This window comes from Oncorhynchus keta, chromosome 35 (assembly GCF_023373465.1).
Source record: "Oncorhynchus keta strain PuntledgeMale-10-30-2019 chromosome 35, Oket_V2, whole genome shotgun sequence".
NCBI classification, from domain to species: Eukaryota; Metazoa; Chordata; class Actinopteri; order Salmoniformes; family Salmonidae; genus Oncorhynchus; species Oncorhynchus keta.
In genome coordinates this window covers 53,598,247-53,613,526 of record NC_068455.1, presented here as the reverse complement: position 1 = coordinate 53,613,526, position 15,280 = coordinate 53,598,247, and the positions used below count along the sequence as shown (strand labels likewise).

At 53.6% G+C, this 15,280-nt stretch overlaps 1 protein-coding gene across 5 annotated transcripts in view; it reads left to right on the top strand.

The window, feature by feature from the left end:
- The window catches only part of LOC118368621 (stromal interaction molecule 2), a 100,323-nt gene that overhangs the window by 64,973 nt on the left and 20,070 nt on the right, over positions 1–15,280 (top strand). The window lies entirely within an intron of this gene.

Below are 15,280 nucleotides of genomic sequence, written 5' to 3'. Positions count from 1 at the left end.
TATTTACATTGGAGCTGATAGTGCAGGGGAACTGCATAAAGTGGTCTTCCTACCATTGAACACCGCCTCAGTGCTAACAGTGTAACTCTGGTTTTTAGGCTCATGATTACTGCTTACAATAGCTGTAGGATAAACCGACGTATTCGGTGCAATTAGGGTACATCAATTAAATGACTTGCTGTTACGGTTTTCTTCTATCTCCTCCTCTGACGAGGAGGTGTAGCAAGGATCGGACCAAAATGCAGCGTTGTAATTTTGATACATGTTTAATAAAGAAAGAACACGAACAATGAACAATAAAAACAAGAAACGTAACGCGAAAACCTAAACAGCCTAATCTGGTGCAAACAAACACAGAGACAGGAACAATCACCCACGAAACACTCAAAGAATATGGCTGCCTAAATATGGTTCCCAATCAGAGACAACGATAAACACCTGCCTCTGATTGAGAACCACTCCAGACAGCCATAGACTATTCTAGATAACCCTACCCCAAGGTGCGGACTCCCGGCCGCACACCTAAACCCATAGGGGAGGTTCCGGGTGGGCGTCTGTCCACGGTGGCGGCTCCGGCGCGGGACGTGGACCCCACTCCAACAAAGTCTCAGTCCGCCTGCATCGTGTCCTTAGATTGGCGACCCTCGCTGCCGACCTTGGCCTAGTAACCCTCAACAAGGGCCCCACTGGATTGAGGGGCAGCTCGGGACTGAGGGACAGCTCGGGACTGAGGGGCAGCTCGGGACTGAGGGGCAGGTCGGCACTGAGGGGAAGCTCGGCACTGAGGGGAAGCTCGGCACTGAGGGGAAGCTCAGGCAGGTAGTTGGATCTGGCAGATCCTGGCTGGCTGGCGGTTCCGGCAGATCCTGGTTGACTGACTGATCCTGGCTGACTGGCGGATCCTGGCTGACTGGCGGATCTGGAAGATCCTAGCGGCTCTGGCTGCTCCATGCTAACTGGCTGGTGGTTCTGGCAGATCCTGGCTGACTGGCGGTTCCGGCAGATCCTGGCTGACTGGCGGATCCTGGCTGACTGGCGGATCCTGGCTGACTGGCGGATCCTGGCTGACTGGCGGATCTAGAAGATCCTGGCTGACTGGCGGATCCTGGCTGACCTGGAAGATCCTGGCTGACTGGCGGATCCTGGCTGATTGGCGGATCTGGAAGATCCTGGCGGCTCTGGCTGCTCCCTGCTGACTGGCGGCTCTGGCTGCTCCATGCTGACTTGCGGATCCTGGCTGACTGGCGGATCCTGGCTGACTGGCGGATCTAGAAGATCCTGGCTGACTGGCGGATCCTGGCTGACTGGCGGATCTGTAAGATCCTGGCTGACTGGCGGATCCTGGCTGACTGGCGGATCTGGAAGATCCTGGTGGCTCTGGCTGCTCCATGCTGACTGGCGGCTCTGGCTGCTCCATGCAGACTGGCGGCTCTGGCTGCTCCATGCAGACTGGCGGCTCTGGCTGCTCCATGCAGACTGGCGGCTCTGGCTGCTCCATGCAGACTGGCGGCTCTGGCTGCTCCATGCAGACTGGCGGCTCTGGCTGCTCCATGAAGACTGGCTGCTCCATGCAGACTGGCGGCTCTGGCTGCTCCATGCAGACTGGCGGCTCTGGCTGCTCCATGCAGACTGGCGGCTCTGGCTGCTCCATGCAGACTGGCGGCTCTGGCTGCTCCATGCAGACTGGCGGCTCTGGCTGCTCCATGCAGACTGGCGGCTCTGGCTGCTCCATGCAGACTGGCGGCTCTGGCTGCTCCATGCAGACTGGCGGCTCTGGCTGCTCCATGCAGACTGGCGGCTCTGGCTGCTCCATGCAGACTGGCGGCTCTGGCTGCTCCATGCAGACTGGCGGCTCTGGCTGCTCCATGCAGACTGGCGGCTCTGGCTGCTCCATGCAGACTGGCGGCTCTGGCAGCGCTGAACAGGCGGGAGTCTCCGGCAGCGCAGTAGAGGAGGAAAGTTCTGGCAGCGCTAAACAAGCGGGAGACTCCGGCAGCGCAGAACAGGCGAGAGACTCCGGCAGGGCTGTAAAGGAGGAAGGCTCTGGCAGTGCTGGACAGGCGAGGCGCACTGTAGGCCTGATGCGTGTTGCTGGCACTGGTGGTACTGGGCCAAGGACACGCACAGGAAGCCTGGTGCGGGGAGCTGCCACCGGAGGGCTGGTGCGTGGAGGTGGTACTGGATAGACCGGACCGTGCAGGCGCACTGGAGCTCTTGAGCACCGAGCCTGCCCAACCTTACCTGGCTCGATGCCCACTCTAGCCCGGCCGATACGAGGAGCTGGTATGTACCGCACCGGGCTATGCACCCGCACTGGAGACACCGTGCACTCCACAGCATAACACGGTGCCTGCCCGGCCTCTCTAGCCCCCGGTAAGCACAGGAAGTTTGCACAGGTCTCCTACCTGGCATAGCCATACTCCCTGTGAGCCCCCCAAGACATTTTTGGGGCTGACTCTCGGGCTTCCATCCGCGTCGCCGTGCTGCCTCCTCATACCAGCGCCTCTCCGCTTTCGCCGCCTCCAGCTCTTCTTTGGGGCGGCGATATTCTCCAGGCTGTGCCCAGGGTCCTTTTCCGTCCAATATCTCCTCCCAAGTCCAGAAGTCCTGTGATCGCTGCTCCTCCTGCCACTGCCTGTCACCACGGCGCTTGGTCCTGTTGTGGTGGGTGATTCTGTTACGGTTTTCTTCGGGCGAAAGGAGGACCAAAATGCAGCGTAGTTAATTCGATACATCTTTGTTTTGTGTTTAGTTAGTATGGTCAGGGCGTGAGTTGGGTGGGCAGTCTATGTTTGTTTTTCTATGTTTTGGTTATTTCTATGTTTCGGCCTAGTATGGTTCTCAATCAGAGGCAGGTGTCATTAGTTGTCTCTGATTGAGAATCATACTTAGGTGGCCTGGGTTTCACTGTGTGTTGGTGGGTGATTGTTCCTGTCTCTGTGTGTGCACCAGATAGGACTGTTTTGAGTTTTCACATTTTTTGTTTTTGTTAGTTTGTTCATGTGTACCTTAACGTATTAAAAAGTACCATGGACAATTACCACGCCGCGTATTGGTCCTCTGATCCGTTTCGCCTCTCCTCTTCGGAAGAAGAGGAGGAAATTCATTACAGAATCACCCACCAAAATCGGACCAAGCGGCGTGGTAAAGGACAGCGACGACAGCAGCAGCAGCAGCAACAACAGCGGCCAGCATCACAGGAGGAATGGACATGGGAGGATGTATTGGACGGCAAGGGTTGCTACACCTGGGAGGAGATCCTGGCGGGAAAGGATCGCCTTCCATGGGAACAGGTGGAGGCAGCTAGGAAAGCAGAGGCAGCCGGAGAGAGGAGCTGGCAATGTGAGGAGCCAGCACGGCAGTGCGACAGGTACGAGAGGCAGCCCCAAATTTTTTTTGGGGGGGGGCACACGAGGTGTGGTACTAAGCCAGGTAGCAGACCTGAGCTCACTCCTCGTGTTCATGATAAGCAGCGCATTACTGGTCAGGCACCGTGTTATGCGGTTAAGCGCACGGTGTCGCCAGTGCGTGTCCATAGCCCGGTGCGCTATAGGACAGCCCCCCGAGAGTGCCATGCGAGTTTGGGCATTGAGCCAGGGCGTATGGTGCCTGCTCAGCGGGTCTGGTCGCCGGTACGCAGTCTTGGTCCAGGTTATCCTGCGCCGGCTCTGCGTGCTGTGTCTCCGGGGGCGCTGGGAGGGTGCAGTGCGTCCTCTGCCTGCGCTCCGCTCGTACCGGGCAACTGTGGGAGTGGAGCCTAGGGGAGAGGTGCGTGTAGTAAGCACTAGATCTCCCGTGCTTACCCACAGCCCGGTTCAACCTGTGCCTGCACTCTGGAGGGTCCGGGCTCGAGTAGTTGTCCAGCCTGGGGAAGTGGTGCCAAGGTTGCGCACCAGAGCTCCAGTGCTCCCCCACAGCCCGGTCTTTCAGGCTCCTCCTAACACCAAGCCTCCTGAAGGTCTCCCCAGCCTGGTGGTTCCTGTGGCAGCCCCACGCACCAGGCTGTCTCTCAGTCTCCTCCCTGCAGGTGCTCCCGCCTGTCCGGCGCCGCTGCCGGAGCGTCCCACCTGTCCGGTGCCGCTGCCGGAGCCTCCCGCCTGTCCGGGCCGCGCCGCTGTCCGGCGCCGCTGCCGGAGCGTCCCGCCTGTCCGGCGCCGCTGCCGGAGCGTCCCGCCTGTCCGGCGCCACTGCCGGAGCCTCCCGCCTGTCCGGCGCCGCTGCCGGAGCCTCCCGCCTGTCCGGCGCCGCTGCCTCCTGTGGCAGCTCCACGTACCAGGCTGTCTCTCTGTCTCCTCCCTGCAGGTGCTCCCGCCTGTCCGGCGCCGCTGCCGGAGCGTCCCGCCTGCCCGGCGCCGCTGCCGGAGCCTCCCGCCTGTCCGGCGCCGCTGCCGGAGCGTCCCGCCTGTCCGGCGCCGCTGCCGGAGCGTCCCGCCTGTCCGGCGCCGCTGCCGGAGCCTCCCGCCTGTCCGGCGCCGCTGCCGGAGCGTCCCGCCTGTCCGGCCCCACTGCCGGAGCCTCCCGCCTGTCCGGCGCCGCTGCCGGAGCCTCCCGCCTGTCCGGCGCCGCTGCCGGAGCCTCCCGCCTGTCCGGCGCCGCTGCCGGAGCGTCCCGCCTGTCCGGCGCCGCTGCCGGAGCCCCTCAGCCCAGAGGCACCAGAACCCCTCAGCCCAGAGGCGCCAGAGCCCCTCAGCCCAGAGGCGCCAGAGCCCCTCAGCCCAGAGGCGCCAGAGCCCCTCAGCCCAGAGGCGCCAGAGCCCCTCAGCCCAGAGGCGCCAGAGCCCCTGCCCCTCTGTCCAGAGCTTCTGCCCCTCTGTCCCGAGCTGCCCCTCTGTCCAGTGGGGTCATTGAGAGGGGTTGCCATGGTGAGAAAGCCATGGAGGCGGACAATAAAGCGGACTAAGACAATGGTGAAGTGGGGTCCGCGTCCCGCGCCAGAACCGCCACCGCGGACAGACGCCCACCCAGACCCTCCCCTATAGGTCAAGGTTTTGCGGCCGGAGTCCGCACCTTTGGGGGTACTGTCACGTTCTGACCTTTATTTTCTGTGTTTTGTGTTTAGTTAGTATGGTCAGGGCGTGAGTTGGGTGGGCAGTCTATGTTTGTTTTTCTATGTTTTGGTTATTTCTATGTTTTTCGCCTAGTATGGTTCTCAATCAGAGGCAGGTGTCATTAGTTGTCTCTGATTGAGAATCATACTTAGGTGGCCTGGGTTTCACTGTGTGTTGGTGGGTGATTGTTCCTGTCTCTGTGTGTGCACCAGATAGGACTGTTTTGAGTTTTCACATTTTTTGTTTTTGTTAGTTTGTTCATGTGTACCTTAACGTATTAAAAAGTACCATGGACAATTACCACGCCGCGTATTGGTCCTCTGATCCGTTTCGCCTCTCCTCTTCGGAAGAAGAGGAGGAAATTCATTACAGAATCACCCACCAAAATCGGACCAAGCGGCGTGGTAAAGGACAGCGACGACAGCAGCAGCAGCAGCAACAACAGCGGCCAGCATCACAGGAGGAATGGACATGGGAGGATGTATTGGACGGCAAGGGTTGCTACACCTGGGAGGAGATCCTGGCGGGAAAGGATCGCCTTCCATGGGAACAGGTGGAGGCAGCTAGGAAAGCAGAGGCAGCCGGAGAGAGGAGCTGGCAATGTGAGGAGCCAGCACGGCAGTGCGACAGGTACGAGAGGCAGCCCCAAATTTTTTTTTTGGGGGGCACACGAGGTGTGGTACTAAGCCAGGTAGCAGACCTGAGCTCACTCCTCGTGTTCATGATAAGCAGCGCATTACTGGTCAGGCACCGTGTTATGCGGTTAAGCGCACGGTGTCGCCAGTGCGTGTCCATAGCCCGGTGCGCTATAGGACAGCCCCGAGAGTGCCATGCGAGTTTGGGCATTGAGCCAGGGCGTATGGTGCCTGCTCAGCGGGTCTGGTCGCCGGTACGCAGTCTTGGTCCAGGTTATCCTGCGCCGGCTCTGCGTGCTGTGTCTCCGGGCGCTGGGAGGGTGCAGTGCGTCCTCTGCCTGCGCTCCGCTCGTACCGGGCAACTGTGGGAGTGGAGCCTAGGGGAGAGGTGCGTGTAGTAAGCACTAGATCTCCCGTGCTTACCCACAGCCCGGTTCAACCTGTGCCTGCACTCTGGAGGGTCCGGGCTCGAGTAGTTGTCCAGCCTGGGGAAGTGGTGCCAAGGTTGCGCACCAGAGCTCCAGTGCTCCCCCACAGCCCGGTCTTTCAGGCTCCTCCTAACACCAAGCCTCCTGAAGGTCTCCCCAGCCTGGTGGTTCCTGTGGCAGCCCCACGCACCAGGCTGTCTCTCAGTCTCCTCCCTGCAGGTGCTCCCGCCTGTCCGGCGCCGCTGCCGGAGCGTCCCACCTGTCCGGTGCCGCTGCCGGAGCCTCCCGCCTGTCCGGCGCCGCTGCCGGAGCCTCCCGCCTGTCCGGCGCCGCTGCCGGAGCGTCCCGCCTGTCCGGCGCCACTGCCGGAGCGTCCCGCCTGTCCGGCGCCACTGCCGGAGCCTCCCGCCTGTCCGGCGCCGCTGCCGGAGCCTCCCGCCTGTCCGGCGCCGCTGCCTCCTGTGGCAGCTCCACGTACCAGGCTGTCTCTCTGTCTCCTCCCTGCAGGTGCTCCCGCCTGTCCGGCGCCGCTGCCGGAGCGTCCCGCCTGCCCGGCGCCGCTGCCGGAGCCTCCCGCCTGTCCGGCGCCGCTGCCGGAGCGTCCCGCCTGTCCGGCGCCGCTGCCGGAGCGTCCCGCCTGTCCGGCGCCACTGCCGGAGCCTCCCGCCTGTCCGGCGCCGCTGCCGGAGCGTCCCGCCTGTCCGGCGCCACTGCCGGAGCCTCCCGCCTGTCCGGCGCCGCTGCCGGAGCCTCCCGCCTGTCCGGCGCCGCTGCCGGAGCCTCCCGCCTGTCCGGCGCCGCTGCCGGAGCGTCCCGCCTGTCCGGCGCCGCTGCCGGAGCCCCTCAGCCCAGAGGCACCAGAACCCCTCAGCCCAGAGGCGCCAGAGCCCCTCAGCCCAGAGGCGCCAGAGCCCCTCAGCCCAGAGGCGCCAGAGCCCCTCAGCCCAGAGGCGCCAGAGCCCCTCAGCCCAGAGGCCCCCCCTGCCCCTCTGTCCAGAGCTTCTGCCCCTCTGTCCCGAGCTGCCCCTCTGTCCAGTGGGGTCATTGAGAGGGGTTGCCATGGTGAGAAAGCCATGGAGGCGGACAATAAAGCGGACTAAGACAATGGTGAAGTGGGGTCCGCGTCCCGCGCCAGAACCGCCACCGCGGACAGACGCCCACCCAGACCCTCCCCTATAGGTCAAGGTTTTGCGGCCGGAGTCTGCACCTTTGGGGGGGGGGGGGGTACTGTCACGTTCTGACCTTTATTTTCTGTGTTTTGTGTTTAGTTAGTATGGTCAGGGCGTGAGTTGGGTGGGCAGTCTATGTTTGTTTTTCTATGTTTTGGTTATTTCTATGTTTCGGCCTAGTATGGTTCTCAATCAGAGGCAGGTGTCATTAGTTGTCTCTGATTGAGAATCATACTTAGGTGGCCTGGGTTTCACTGTGTGTTGGTGGGTGATTGTTCCTGTCTCTGTGTGTGCACCAGATAGGACTGTTTTGAGTTTTCACATTTTTTGTTTTTGTTAGTTTGTTCATGTGTACCTTAACGTATTAAAAAGTACCATGGACAATTACCACGCCGCGTATTGGTCCTCTGATCCGTTTCGCCTCTCCTCTTCGGAAGAAGAGGAGGAAATTCATTACAGGAACACTAAAATAACACATCCGAGATCTGAATGAATGAAATATTCTTATTAAATACTTTTTTCTTTACATAGTTGAATGTGCTGACAACAAAATCACACAAAAATGATCAATGGAAATCAAATTTACCAACCCATGGAGGTCTGGATTTGGAGTCACACTCAAAATGAAAGTGGGAAAACCACACTACAGGCTGATCCAACTTTGATGTAATGTCCTTAAAACAAGTCAAAATGAGGCTCAGTAGTGTGTGTGGCCTCCACGTGCCTGTATGACCTCCCTACAATGCCTGGGCATGCTCCTGGTGAGGTGGCGGATGGTTTCCTGAGGGATCTCCTCCCAGATCTGGACTAAAGCATCCGCCATCTCCTGGACAGTCCGTGGTGCAACGTGGCGTTGGTGGATGGAGCGAGACATGATGTCCCAGATGTGCTCAATTGGATTCAGGTCTGGAGAACGGGCGGGCCAGTCCATAGCATCAATGCCTTCCTCTTGCAGGAACTGCTGACACACTCCAGCCACATGAAGTCTAGCATGGTTTTGCATTAGGAGGAACCCAGGGCCAACCGCACCAGCATATGGTCTCACAAGGGGTCTGAGGATCTCATCTCGGTACCTAATGGCAGTCAGGCTACCTATGGCGACCCCCCCAAAGAAATTACACCCCACACCATGACTGACCCACCGCCAAACCGGTCATGCTGGGGATGTTGCAGGCAGCAGAACGTTCTCCACGGCGTCTCCAGACTGTCACGTCTGTCACATGTGCTCAGTGTGAACCTGCTTTCATCTGTGAAGAGCACGGGGCGCCAGTGGCGAATTTGCCAATCTTGGTGTTCTCTGGCAAATGCCAAACGTCCTGCACGGTGTCCTGCACGGTGTTGGGCTGTAAGCACAACCCCCACCTGTGGACGTCGGGCCCTCATACCACCCTCATGGAGTCCGTTTGAGCAGACACATGCACATTTGTGGCCTGCTGGAGGTCATTTTGCAGGGCTCTGGCAGTTCTCTTCCATGCTCTGGACACTACGCTGACAGACATAGCAAACCTTCTTGCCACAGCTCGCATTGATGTGCCATCCTGGATGAGCTGCTCTACCTGAGCCACTTGTGTGGGTTGTAGACTCCGTCTCATGCTACCACTAGAGTGAAAGCACCGCCAGCATTCAAAAGTGACCAAAACATCAGCCAGGAAGCATAGGAACTGAGAAGTGGTCTGTGGTTATCACCTGCAGAACCACTCCTTTATTGGGGGTGTCTTGCTAATTGCCTATAATTTCCACCTGTTGTCTATTCCATTTGCACAACAGCATGTGAAATGTATTGTCAATCAGTGTTGCTTCCTAAGTGTACAGTTTGATTTCACAGAAGTGTGATTGACTTGGAGTTACATTGTGTTGTTTAAGTGTTCCCTTTATTTTTTTGAGCAGTGTATAATGTCAGCAGTCTGCTTAATCTTTCACACCCGCGCTGAAATTATTGGCCGTTTTTCTTTAGTCTTTTTATGCTAAAATCAGTTCTTTTAAAATTATTTTCAAATGTTCCGAGCTGGCCCTTCTGATGTCGTTTGACCCGACATGGACTATGACAGTGTCACCTCCCGGCATCTGTGGTAGAACAGTCGGAAGCAGCCTTGTTATGTCCTGTACTCGTGCTCCTGGGTGGAACAGGTTTTCTGTTTTGGCGACCGAGATGTTACCACCATGGACGAAGACGCCGGAACCTCTGGATCCAGGGCGGCAAAGCTGTTTCTGGTCTGTCAATCCCGGCTCAGCATCTCCATGGAGACCCCCATTGCCAGAGGAGACCGCCTGGTTGGTTGGTTCGAGACCAGCTCCGTTCTCCAGGGAAGGGGGAGACCCCTTCGGGGATGGAACCCTGGCTAGCACCTGCCAGTCAGCTGTGGAGTGCCGACACGGCGGCAAAACTTCCACCACACCAGAGCGGCGTCCGGCTACTGGGGTGGAAGAAAACTAAAAAGTAGGTGGGCGTGAGTTTCCCAGTAGGTTAGCTACTTGCTTGCTAAGAGTAGCTACTTCGCCACTGTAGTCCTCCGCAAGCAAGCAGTTGCTACATTGAAAGTCAACGCGGTCCACATTGTCGTGGAACAAAGCAAAGTAAACACTGCTCCTTCAACAATGGAAACATTCAATAGCGGTCTCCATTTGAGAACTCCAGGCCAGCCAGGCTAGCTGGGCTTTCTCTCCCCCTATACGGAATCTGTCAGGATGCCGGGACAGATAGCAGCTCTCACAGCAATTTAGCCCAACAGAGCCGCAGGATTCAAAATAAAAGTATATAAAAACAATGTCAGCTTTTAAACCGAGATCTTTAGTTGAGGTTTCAGCGTTCACCAACAACAAACGCACGTCGTGCTCTGAGGTATGTGTGACTGTTTGGTGCCAGTATTTATCAAACATCAAGGAAATGATGAAAAAGTGAATAGTTTATTTCCAAAGCGCTATATCCACCAATTTTCACGTTTCTTTTTTCATCGGAAATGATTGCTTATGGTTATGTTCGTGTGTGTAAAATATTACTATTCTCAGATTTTTTCATAGAAAATAAATATTTTTCGATTGCAATGAACAGGCAGAACAGAACACAGTGGGCTCCATCATTCTTGAATGGAAGACGTTTGGAACCACCATGTCAATTCTTAGAGCTGGCCGCCCGGCCAAACTGAGCAATTGGGAGAAGGGCCTTGGTCAGGGAGGTGACCATTATCCCAATGGTCACTCTGACAGAGTGAAGGTCCCCAAGAACACTGCTCCAGAGATTCTCTGTGAATATGGGAGAACCTTCCAGAAGGACAACCATCTCTGAAGCACTCCACCAATCAGGCCTTTATGGTAGAGTGGCCAGATGGAAGCCACTCTTCAGTAAAAGGCACATGACAGCCCGCTTGGAGTTGACAAAAGGTACCTGAAGATTCTCTGGTCTGATGAAACCAAGATTGAACTCTTTGGCATGAATGCCAAGCAACACTTCTGGAGGTGACCTGACACCGTACCTACAGTGAAGCATGGTGGTTACAGCATCATGCTGTGGGGATGTTTTTCAGAGGCAGGTACTGGGAGCCTAGTCAGGATCGGAAAGTACAGAGAGATCCTTGATGAAAACCTGCTCAGGATGTCCGACTGGGGCGAAGGTTCACCTTCCAACAGGACAACAACCCTAAGCACACAGCCAAGACACCGCAGGAGTGGCTTCGGGACTGGTCTCTGAATGTCCTTGAGTGGCCCAACCAGAGCCCGGACTTGAACCTGTTCGAACATTTCTGGAGAGACCTGAAAATAGCTGTGCAGCGATGCTCCCCATCCAACCTTGAGAGGATCTGCAGAGAAGAATGGTAGAAACGCTCTAAATACAGGCGTGCCAAGCTCGTAGTGTTGTAGATTGATGAGGAGAAAAAACAATTCAATCAATGTTAGAATAAGGCTGTAACGTAACAAAATGTGCAACAGTCGAGGGGTCTGAATACTTTCTGAATGCGTCTAAAAGCAAGAATCCTTAATTGAAACTATAACAAAGCGGGAACCCAACCTGTTTTTTATTTATCGTATGAGCAAAAAATATTTCATTTTATTTGGACCCCTAAGCCAGGCAAAATGAAACGTGCATATTTATAAAATGAATATGAGTTTGGGGGCTGTAATGATTAAATATTAAAGCATTAAACCTCTCACTAAAAGCTTCACTCATACATACATTGGACTTAAATCTGAACTGGTTCTCTAGTGGGTTATTAAGAAAGACCCATCCTTTGTTCAAAAATGGCCTTCGTACAGATTACAACTTCTCATTTCCGATTAATTGAAAATTAAACTTTTTTGTTCAAAGTATTGCCCTTTCTTGTACAAGCCATACAAAGCTGGTTACCCTAGGAAATAGTAAATATAAGGAAACGCCAGGAATGAGTGTGTGTCCAAATTGTTGACTGGTACTGTACACACACAAATACCCAGTGAATGTATGTGTATGTGTGTATATACACAGTTGAAGTCGGAAGTTAACATGCACTTAGGTTGGGGTCATTACATTTTAGAACCACTCCACAAATTTCTTGTTAACAAACTATAGTTTTGGCACGTTGGTTAGGACATCTACTTTGTGTATGACACAAGTAATTTTTCCAGCAATTGTTTACAGACAGATTATTTCACTTATAATTCACTGTGTCACAATTCCAGTGGGTCAGAAGTTTACATACACTAAGTTAACTGTGCCTTTTTAAACAGCTTCCAGAAAATGTCATAGCTTTAGAAGCTTCTGATAGGCTTATTGACATAATTTGAGTCAATTGGAGGTGTACCTGTGGATGTATTTCAAGGCCTACCTTCAAACTCAGTGCCTCTTTGCTTGACATCATGGGGAAATCAAAATAAATCAGCCAAGACCTCAGAAAACAAATTGTAGACCTCCAAGTCTGGTTCATCCTTGGGAGCAATTTCCAAACGCCTGAAGGTACCACGGTCATCTGTACAAACAATAGTACGCAAGTATAAACACCATGGGACCACGCAGCCGTCATACCACTCAGGAAGGAGACGCGTTCTGTCTCCTAGAGATGAACATACTTTGGTGCGAAAAGTGCCACTCAATCCCAGAACAACAACAAAGGACCTTGTGAAGATGCTGAAGGAAACATGTACAAAAGTATCTATATCCACAGTAAAACGAGTCCTATATTGACCTGAAAGGCCGCTCAGCATGGAAGAAGTCACTGCTAAAACAACGCTATAAAAAAAGCCAGACTACGGTTTGCTACTGCACATGGGGACAAAGATGGTACTTTTTGGAGAAATGTCCTCTGGTCTGATGAAACAAAAATATAACTGTATAATGTCATCTCCCGTCTGGATTACTGCAACTCGCTGTTGGCTGGGCTCCCTGCCTGTGCCATTAAACCCCTACAACTCATCCAGAACGCCGCAGCCCGTCTGGTGTTCAACCTTCCCAAGTTCTCTCACGTCACCCCGCTCCTCCGCTCTCTCCACTGGCTTCCAGTTGAAGCTCGCATCCGCTACAAGACCATGGTGCTTGCCTACGGAGCTGTGAGGGGAACGGCACCTCAGTACCTCCAGGCTCTGATCAGGCCCTACACCCAAACAAGGGCACTGCGTTCATCCACCTCTGGCCTGCTCGCCTCCCTACCACTGAGGAAGTACAGTTCCCGCTCAGCCCAGTCAAAACTGTTCGCTGCTCTGGCCCCCAATGGTGGAACAAACTCCCTCACGACGCCAGGACAGCGGAGTCAATCACCACCTTCCGGAGACACCTGAAACCCCACCTCTTTAAGGAATACCTAGGATAGGATAAAGTAATCCTTCTCACCCCCTCCCCTTAAAAGATGTAGATGCACTATTGTAAAGTGGCTGTTCCACTGGATGTCATAAGGTGAATGCACCAATTTGTAAGTCGCTCTGGATAAGAGCGTCTGCTAAATGACTTAAATGTAATGTAAATGTAACTGTTTGGCCATAATGACTATAGTTATGTTAGGAGGAGAAAGGGGGAGACTGGCAAGCCGAAGAACACCATCCCAACATTGAAGCACGGGGGACGCAGCATCATGTTGTGGGGGTGCTTTGCTGCAGGAGGGACTGGTGCACATCACAAAATAGATGGCATCATGAGGAGGGAAAATTATGTGGATATATTGAAGCAACATCTCAAGACATTAGTCAGGAAGTTAAAGCATGGTCGCAAATGGGTCTTCCATAGGGACAATGACCCCAAGCATACTTCCAAAGTTGTGACAAAATGGCATAAGGACAACAAAAGTCAAGGTATTGGAGTGGTCATCACCAAGCCCTGACCTCAATCCTATAGAAAATGTGTGGGCAGAACTGAAAAAGCGTGTGCGAGCAAGGAGGCCTACAAACCTGACTCAGTTACACCCGCTCTGTCAGGAGGAATGGGCCAAAATTCACCCAACTTATTGTGGGAAGCTTGTGGAAGGCTACCCAAAACATTTGACCAAAGTTGAACAATTTAAAGGCAATGCTACTAAATACTAATTGAGTGTATATAAACTTCTGACCTACTGGGAATGTGGTAAAAAAAATGTGTGTGTGTGTGTGTAATAAATACATATATATGGGAAACAGTGTTAGAACCTTTTACAATGTAGATCTGTGAAGTTATTTGGATTTTTACGAAATATCCCTAATTGCCCCTTTTTCTGGACCCTGTCTTTCAAAGACAATTCATAAAAATCCAAATAACTTCACAGATCTACACTGTAAAGGGTTTTAATACTGTTTCCCAAGCTTGTTCAATGAACCATAAACAATTAATGAACATACACCTGTGGAACGGTCGTTAAGACGGTAAGCAATTATGGTCACACTTTTGAAAACTTAGGACACTAAAGTGGCCTTTCTACTGACTCTGAAAAACACCAAAATAAAGATGCCCAGGTTCCCTGCTCATCTGTGTGAATGTGCCTTATGCATGCTGCAAGCAGGCGCTCCAGCAGGTATATCTCGCTGGTCATCCTCATAGCCAATACCTCCTTTGGCCGCCTTTCCATCCAGTTATCTGCTGCCAGTGACTGGAACAAATTCCAAAAATCGCTTAAGCTGGAGACTTACATTTCCCTCATTAACTTTAAACATCAGCTATCTGAGCAGCTAACCGATTGCTGCAGCTGTATATAGTCCATCTGGTAATAACCCACCCAATCTACCTACCTCATCCCCATATTGTTTTTGTTTACTTTGCTGCTCTTTTGCACACCAGTATTTCAACTTGCACATCATCATCTGCTCAACATCATCTGCTCATCTATCACTCCAGTGTTACTCTGCTAAATTGAAATTACTTTGCTACTATGGCCTATTTATTGCCTTTACTTCCTCATGCCATTTGCACACACTATATATAGACTTTCTTTTTTTCTATTGTATTATTGACTGTACGCTTGTTTATTCCATGTGTAACTCTGTGTTGTTGTTTCTGTCGCACTGCTTTTCATTATCTTGTCACAGTTGTAAATGAGAACTTGTTCTCAACTAGCTTACCTGGTTAAATAAAGGTGAGAAAAAAAACAACAAACTGTCCGCAATAGGCTGAGAGAGGCTGGACTGAGGGCTTGTAGGCCTGTTGTAAGGCAGGTCCTCACCAGACATCACCGGCAACAACGTCACCTATGGGCACAAACCCACCGTCGCTGGACCAGAGAGGACTGGCAAAAAGTGGTCTTCACTGACGAGTCACAGTTTTGTCTCACCAGGGATGATGGTCGGATTTGCGTTTATTCTCGAAGGAATGAGCTTTACACCAAGGCCCGTACTCTGGAGCGGAATCGATTTGGAGGTGGAGGGTGCGGTGTGCCACAGCATCATCGGACTGAGTTTGTTGTCATTGCAGGCAATCTCAATGCTGTGTGTTACAGGGAAGACATCCTCCTCCCTCATGTGGTATCCTTCCTGCAAGCTCATCCTTGACCCTCCAGCATGACAATGCCACCAGCCATACTGCTCATTCTGTGCGTGATTTCTTGCAAGACAGGAATGTCAGTGTTCTGCTATGGCCA